Consider the following 9,023-nt stretch of genomic DNA (forward strand, 5'->3'; position numbering starts at 1 on the left):
AAATGAGTGAGTCTCACAGTTCAGGCGTGAGACTTGAGATGTCTGCCTTAGGTGAGCAGTCCCCTTGTGCCACACTTGCTGGGTTGGTCGCCATTTGCCTTTTTTATCACCCACACGTGGAAACGGACACACTAACAGGTGCCCAGATTTGCAAACTGAGCTCCCAGCATCTGCTGTAATTCCTGAGTTCTCACTCTGCATTGTGCTTAGGTATGTTCCCTTTTTACTTAATGCCTGTACAGTGCCTGTCAGAATGGCCTTGAAATGGGTCTTTGGGCACCATTATAATGGGAATAAGTCATCATTGCTAGGAAACGTATGCTTTTTGCTTGACACTTTCGAAATGTGTATATAATACGTTTTCCAGTTCGTTCATCAGGGTTAACTGGTGGATTAATCTGAAAAAATGTGGTGAGAAATACCACTTTGAGCCAAAGTAGAGCAACACGTACATAAAAGCACACACTTTAATAACATTTAAATTGACGCAATCAGCAACTATTTGCTGCTCCAGAAAATTGGCAGCTACTTGCAGTAGCATGCAGTTACACAAGGACACAGTATATACATGGAGATTCTGTATCACACTTGGAAGATGATAACGTGTGTGTATGAGTACGTATATACATATACACATATGCGAATACAACACACATGTACAGTACTGGAACAATGTGGGCACAGGATGTCCATGGCCATCTGATTGTCTTAAAGTCTGCAGCCTGATTGACATGACTGTAAAAAGCACATAAAGGGGACAGCTCAAAGCTCACAAGATTACCGGAGAGCCCTTAGCCATCATTTTAGGAGGCAACTCTCTCCCACTGATTTTTCCCATCATTCTTACCCTAACCCCGGTCCTGCACTGCTGTTGCATGACTCGGCATTTTCAACTACATACCATGTTGAATCGATAGTCATGATAGAATAAAGGAAGTTAGAGATTAAAAAGATTCACTAGGTCACCCCATCCATGTCCCTACCAGTACAGGAGTGTTCCCTGCAGTACATCATCGACTCACTTATCCAGTGGAATTTTAAATGGCAAATATTTCCACCACTTGCCTCAAGAGGCAATTCCACAGTTGCCATTGGGGGATCTTCCTGATCTGCAGCCTGAGACTGCAACAAGAAACTACAGGGATGGGCACATTGCAAATGGGAGAGAGAGAATCTACTTTTTCTTAATTTCATTCTATTATATACACATTAGAGATGGGCCAGTACCCCAGAGCTGAACAGCCATGCATTTTAAGAAGATTCAGATCCAAAGTCATGCTTTGTGGCTCTCATTTTATAACCTTCATATACTTGGAGACCATCATCCTACTCCCTAGATTGTCAGTCCATCCTGACAATTGTTGTTGTACTCTGAATTCCCTCCAATTAATCTACATTTTTCTGTATTGAAGCACCAAGAACTGAATACAACGAGCCTAATTCAGATCTTACCTACGCACCAGCGTAAATCTGAGGCGACTTGCTTTAACTCAGTGGAGTTACTCCAGGGCATTGGTTTCAATGACATTGGTGTCAGACTGCTAGTCTAAAAATGTCTTCACTGATAGCTACTACACTGGAAAATAATGTCATGTGGAAATGACAATGAAGACATTATAGACTCAGTCCTGAACACCACGCTGCCCTCTTTGTGCCACTCCTAGGATTTAAAAGGATGGAAAACTCACACAGCACCTCAGCTGGGGATTCCCTAGCATGTGGGACTCTCTGGCTAATGCAGAGCAGGTGGTAATGCTCTCTTATCTCCTCCTGGCCCAGGGGGCATGAGGTGGATGTTTCAGGGGGAAATAGGGCATAGCCAGAGTGCTGGTGAGCTCTGGCAATTCCTGGCTGATGGAGGGCCCTTTGGGGGGAAAATGACTGGCTGAGCAGTGTTTGTAAGATGCCTAGGCGTTGAACCCTACGTGACTGCGTGTGCATTACTGTGTGATAATGCAGAGCTACATTACATTTGGGAGCATATAACAATCTAACAGAGCTGGGATGGAGAGTGTCTCTTTGTATCACAGGTTCTTTCTTTCCAAATATAATATGTACATAACACCCTAGAATACTAGACACTTTTCCACTGTGCCCTTTGGAAAGCAAAAGCCACAGCAAGCCGCAGACCTATGAATCATTGGCAATAGATCATATGTATCTTGTTATGAAATTCAAGATGGTGAAAAAAGAGCTAAGAGAAAAACCAGGAATATGAAACGAGAAGAGGAAAACAGCCCAAGGACAGGACACACTAAGGTTTTTGTTGCTAGCAGATAAAGCTGTTTATAACTTCAAATGCCAATTTTTAAAAGTTAAAGATGGAAGAAACATGAGAGTCAAAGATGTTAAGCACCATGTAAAACAGCAGTGTGGGGTTGGCAGGAAAGTGAATCTAAAAATGACATGATAGGCTTATACATTCATTCGTTTAATGACTCCATCGCAAATTTGCTCAGTATACAAACCAACAACATAATCTCTGTTTTTCCTCTTAACATCCAGTCCTGCACACCTTGAAAGTTGAGCTGTGTTCTTTGTGCCTCTCACCTCACCGGTAATAAAGCTTATGCCGTCAAAATTTGGCTGGCCATCTGCAAGACAAAACAGAATCCAAGGGACTCAGATACCACAGTGATGACTATGGTGTAAGAAACTAGATAGGTAGGTAGATACTGGAAGCTCTTCCATAGCGGTATTGATTCTGAGTTGCTACCAGGATGTAAACAAACCTGGTTTCTCAACTAAGGAAGCAGATATTCCAAACACATGTAGGACATGATTGAAAGCTCATTGAGATCAGTGAAAAGACTCCCAATGACTTCAATGGGCTTTGGCTCAGGCCGCTGTGGAGACAGAAGGGCTACTGCAGGGGAAGTCTTGGCATAGTTATTGGAAAGCTCACACACAGGCTGCCGTGCATCACAGTTTTTAACTTTTCCCAAAAGCTGAAATTTACTCCATTTCCATCAGAGATGTTGAATATTTGCATCTGTTTAAAGCAGTGTCACATAGTAAATAGCAGCCCCCTGGGAGGTACAGCAGGGACTCCTTTGAGTCATGGGACTGATCTGTGTAGGCGGGTTGCAGGGAGGGACTTACAGTATGACAGAGATATTTTCCCAGAAAGTCCCACTTGATTTCCCACAACGCTCTGGGACGTTCAGGAAAGTGGACTTACCATAGGCTGTGTGAGTCATTTCCTTTTGTCAGAGGTTTGAAACAGGTTCATACAAAAACACTTTTGTGTGAGGTCAAGTAATTATTTTTGGGGAGAGGGGTTTGCATTCATTTTCAGGATTATACCCCATTGTACTTTAGTCTCCAATGCCCACCTTTTAAAATAAATGGGTGAGATGAAAAAGTTGGGGTCTTGACCATGTGTGGTCATTAATGATCTGTTACCATTTTCACAAGAGTAAAGATTTTTAAATTCCAGCTTCCTGGCCAAATTCCAACTTTGGGACTAGTCTACCTAAAATCTCCTGAAACTTCAGCTGGATAGGGTATTCTTCACTTCCTGTCCTGAACAGTTGTGTGACGTTGCTGTGCACTATTTGGAGCAGTAACATTCTACATTAGAGGCTGCCGCATTCTTTTGTAGTGGAACCGCTGGAGCAGTGGCTACTTATAAGTTATACATTTGTAAAAGTCTGCTGCTGCTTGCTTTAATCATACAAGTAGTCCCATTTACTTCAGTGGAGCTGCTTGTGTGAATATAGTGAGCAGAATTTGGTCCTAAATTTGTAAACAGCATAGGGATATGAAAGGCCCTATACATTGTAAATGTAAACTGATGTGACTATTATGAAAAATAATAAATGCACCAGATGGCTAAATGCATTATCGGGGCACCGTATGCTAACATACTCATTCTTTTTTTCCTGATCTCAGCATTGTGATTTTATTGTGCCCAAATCCATTCTTTTAACAGATTCAGTTGATCAGCAAGTTAGTGGATTTTATTTTTGCAGCATGTAAAGTCCACACAGCTCACATGTATACAAGAGCCAGGCAAAAGAATTATTGTCTCTGAACTGTTCTAATTCACAGATGGTCCTTTTTTGATAAATGTGGATTCTGCTGTGTGTTTTCATGGTTCTAACCTCATCCCCTCTCAGGAATCTACCCTCCTCTAAAAAATGGGGGTAATTTATGATGGGCATTTATCCATAGTAAGTTGTTTGTTAGCTAAAGAATATGTTGCGCTTCAGCAATTGCTGGCCCCAGCCTGCCCAGATAGAGTCTGGATGTAGTTTTCCTCTCTGAAGGCACAGTTTATTCAGCTTGCACGATCCTTAAAGCACTAGCTGCAGGAGGGCAGTATTCCAGGAATGTGGGGGTAGTATTCTTTAGGGTTGCACAGAAGGACAGATCTAACAGTAAGGATGAAATTAACGAACAGAAAGAGTGGCTAGGGCATCAGCTTGGGATTCAGGAGACCTAGGTGCAATTCCCTGCACTACCACAGACTTCCTATGTGACTCTGGGCAAATGACCTAGTTTCTGTGTGCCTCAGTTTACCACCTGTACAACTGGGGGTGTCATGAGAGTACATGCATTAAAGGTTGTGTCGTGCTGAGATATTATGGCAATGGGACCATATACATACCTAACATATATTGAAAATTTCAGTTGAATGTCAGGATAAACTTTCTGAGAGGGAGATGTATTTGGCTGTAAAATTGTCTCCCAAAGGAAGTGGTCAAATCCCCAGCACCTGAGTGTTTAAAACTAGACCCGTGAAAATGTGCTGTAGGGCATGCTGATTAGTGGGGAGGTGGGTTGATGGATGGTTTTTCCATCTCTTACTTCTGTGATTCTAAATGCATCCCCCTGTTAGCTCCTGTTTTTTTGCCGCATGAGAGAGATTCTAGACTAGAGCACCCCCAGGTAGAAAACAGCATGTTAGATAGTGGTGCCAACATGCTATGGGCAGTTAAGGAGCATGACTCTGGCTGTGTGCATATTCTGTGTTGCACACTCTGCTTTTAAATTTGTTCCTTTCTGGGTACGTCTACACTGGAATAAAAGCCCCCCGGCACAGCCATGGCTGGCTTGGGTCTGCTGACTCAAGCCCGGGGGCCTTGGGCTGTGGGGCTCAAATGATCTGAGATTTCTGTGTGTACACTTCATAATTTTGGAGGGTGCTTAGATACCACAGTCATGTGCTCCAGGTGAGAGATTAAATAGACCTAGAGGTGAAAGTTTCCGTATCCCTTTACCAGACTCGTAATCTGTACAAACCTCCTGGAGTTACTCAGTTTGTAATGTTCATTTTATGTGTAGAACCCAGGGCACCAAGGCATGTTAGCATTTCAGCTGAAGACTATCTGGAGAACATTTCCTCTCCCAATCTTCCCTATACATGCCATTTGCTTTGCTCAGTTTTTGATTAAATTGCTTTAGCTATTGGTTGACTGAACTGTACAGACTGTGTGTGCCATGCTTTGTCAGGATGCCTTTGCTTAATGTTGAGATAAGTATAACATCCAAGTAACATTTTTTTATGAGAAGTGTAATGTAAATTCCTTTTCTTGACAGCTGGCTAGAGCTGGACACCACATATTATGTCAAATTAGTTCCTCTTCCTCTTGTGATAACTTGAGCGGTGTATTTCAAAGGAACCAGATGTTTTAATCTTTCTTGGCTAGCTGGCTGCCAGACGTCTGGGACACAGAAGCTAACTGGAAATTGCATGGATGCTGACCTTTCGAGGGGCTTTTGCTTTTTGACTTTCTTTCTAACTCTGCCCTGCATGTTATCATAGCATCATGGAAACGAGATTAGGTCACCTAGACCGCCCTGTCAATGCAGGACACTTCCATTCTGCGTATTCCCAAGAGCATTAGCCCCTCTAGGTAGAAACGATTGTCTGGTGAGTAGGGTTTTAGCCTGGGACCTGGGAAACCTGGCTTCAAGTTCCAGCTTTACTACTGGATTCCTGTGAGACCTTGAGTAAGTTACTTAGTCTCTCTCTTCTACTGATTTCAGTGGAAGTTAGGAGCCTAAATACCTTTGGAGATTTTGGCCTTAGTTCTCCATCTGTCACATGGGGACTATAGCACTTCCCTACCTCAAAGGAGTGTCATGAGGATCAACACATGAGACTGTGCGGTGCCCAGATACGACGGTGATTGGGCGCCATCTACCCAGGTAGGCAGTCAATTTTAAATGATCGGGCTTTCCCCACTTCTCATGGGAGGCTATTGATCAATTACGGACGGTTTTCGTGAGGTTCTTCTCCTGCTCAGGATAAGGCTCATCACGCTTACTTCTCACAGATAGGGCTTCCTAGGGGATAAGGTTGCTGGGGGCGGCCTGGATGCCAGAGCATTAACTGGGGACGTGCTGGCTCTACTTCTCCTGCTTGTGCTTATGAAAAGGGGGTCAGTGGTTTCCCCCATTTTATTCAGATTGTTTACATGGAAATAGGGATCCAGCCTGCCCCATTCTATGTTCCCTCCCAGAGATGGCTGCACTTCAGTGGTGCGGGAAAAGATTCTTTCTCGTAGGCCATGAAGACCTGGTCCAAAACCAGAAAACAAATGGAGGAAAAATTTCTGTGAAATTTTACCCTCTTCTCCTTCATTTTTTTAAAATTGAACTTTGCTTACAGTCTGTAATGATCCATGGTGCCATCTGGGACCCTTTGGGAGGAAAGACTCTATAGCAGGGGTGGCCACATTTACTGACCCTCAGAGCAGCATACGACAATCTTCAGAAGTTCGAGAGCCGGGGCGTGTTTGCCAGAGCTCTGGGTTTTAGCCCCGCTCCTGCTGAAGCCCTGAGCCCCAGCAGGTGCACCCTGCAGGACTGAAGCCCTGAGACCCTTCTCCCTGCTAGGCAGAAGTCACAGGCAATGCATGAGCGAACATGTGGGGTCATGTCGCTCCCCCGCCCCGATTTTTGCCTGGGTTTGCTGGCACTGCTCAGTCACATGATGCCATGGAGCCTCCTCCTTGCAGGGCAGCTGCTGGAGCCGGAGCTGCGGCCATAGGGCGAGGCAAACAGCTGGGAGCTGCAGGGAGAGCTCTGCTTTTGCTGCTGCCTCTCCCCATGGAGCTAAAGCAGAGGCCCCTCCCTACTGCTTCCAGCTGTTTGCTGCTGCCTCTCCATGTGGAGCTAACACCTGGGAGCTGCAGGGGGCCATTGAGGATAAAGGGGGGGCATGCCTGAGGGGGCGTGACTCAAGCTGTTGGGGGGCTGAACTTTTAAATTGTGCCCCCCCACTCTCAGCAGGCACCAGTCGTCTCTGGCAGAAGCCTCTAGCCCCCCCCCCACCACCACGGGGCAGAAACTCCTCGCTCCCCCCCTCCAGTCTCATAGGTGGTGGTGGGGGGTGTTGGAGGGCTCCGTGAGCCACACTTTAGCTGGAAAAGAGCCGCATGTGGCTCCTGATCCAAGGTTTGGCCACCGCTGCTATATAAAGACAGGCCAAGATGTTCAGAAATGTGTAGTGATTTTGGATGCCTCTATTTTTGGGTGCCCAACTTAGATTTGTTAAGGCAGGTTTCTCAAACTTCATTGCAACAAGAATTACTACAAGACCCCGGGAAGGGAGACCGAAGCCTGAGTCGCTCTGCCCCGGGCACGGGGGCCAAAGCCGAACCTGAGCCCCCTCCCCTCCCGGCGGGGGGCAAAGCTGACACTTGAGGGCTTCAGCCCTGGATGGGTGGGGGCTGTAACCTGATCCCCACTGCCCAGGGCTGGAGCCCTCAGGCTTCTGCTGCAGCCCTGGGTGGTGAAGCTTTAGCCCCAGGCCCCAACAAGTCTAATGCCAGCCCTGGCGACCCCACTGTGGGGTCCTGACCCACAGTTTAAGGACCACTGTGTTAAGGGATCTGATATTCAGAGGGTGCTGAGCCCCTGTCCTCTGAAAATCAGGCCCATTTATGGCACCTCAAACTTGACACTCCAAATTGTTAGTTACTTTTGACACGCTTGTGTCAATCCACCCGACATGCTTTCTGCCTGTTCTGGTCTTTGGCATTCCCCTGGCTTTTGTTCAGTTACCCTCCAGAGAATATGTTTCCTCTACTGCCCACGCTGAAGAGGAGTCTTGCCACTCCAGTTCTCTCCAGAAACTGCTGTGCCAGCTTGTTGATATTCACAAGTTAGGGCTTTGGGTTTTTTAAGATGTCTGTTTCCTGACCTGATGAGACTCTACTAATAATGCTACAAGTGTGAGTGCTGATGCCTTGGCTGCCAAACATGAAAGGGTGGCCAGTAAATGCAGTTACAGTTCTCAGCCTCAGCAAAGACAGCAAGTCTAATACAGTATAAAGCAGGGTGACTGGATTACTTCCTGGTCCTTAGCCCTGGTAGCTGTGCAGGCTCAATAATGGTAAGGGTAATCAGATCTCATGCTTCAAGGTGTCAGCTAATTACTTAGAGATCAGGAAGGATTTTCCCTCCACGTGCAGTGTTGCACACTTGGCCAGGTCCTTTTTCACACTTGTCTTTGGGGTGTTTTTAGCTATATAAAAAAGTTATGCCTTAATTTTCAGTGTCCTGCAGCTTTAAATCTCTAAGGACTCTACTGTCTGCAGAAGTGGGTATTCACCCACGAAAGCTCATGCTGCAAAACGTCTGTTAGTCTATAAGGTGCCACAGGATTCTTTGCTGCTTCTACAGAACCAGACTAACATGGCTACCCCTCTGATACTTGACACCATTTTGTGTTGATTTTAGTGTAGGGTGTCACGGAAGGAACACACGTATTATACTTTCTCATGGAGACTTTACTTTTGTTTTCTTAACGCTAACATGTATGGAAGACACTTATGTTCTGTAGTTACATCAAGTATTGGCCTGCTGGAGACACCACCAAACTAAATAAACTGATGTTCTGACTCTATGTGGCAAATGCTAATTTACTGTGTGACCAGGTTCTCAGCTAGTGTAAATCTGGATAGCTCCACTGACTCTGCTGATTTACAGCTGAGGACATGGCCTTGTAACTGAGGAAAGCAAAACACCCTGCTCTTACTAAGACTTCCGTGATACAAAGCAATAAATGT

The 9,023-nt window shown here is 45.4% G+C and overlaps 1 protein-coding gene across 4 annotated transcripts in view; it reads left to right on the plus strand.

Annotated features, from left to right (window-relative positions):
• Nucleotides 1-9,023, plus strand: part of EVA1A (eva-1 homolog A, regulator of programmed cell death) — a 300,077-nt gene that overhangs the window by 270,336 nt on the left and 20,718 nt on the right. The window lies entirely within an intron of this gene.

The sequence above is a fragment of the Mauremys reevesii genome, linkage group 3, assembly GCF_016161935.1.
Source record: "Mauremys reevesii isolate NIE-2019 linkage group 3, ASM1616193v1, whole genome shotgun sequence".
NCBI lineage: Eukaryota > Metazoa > Chordata > Testudines > Geoemydidae > Mauremys > Mauremys reevesii.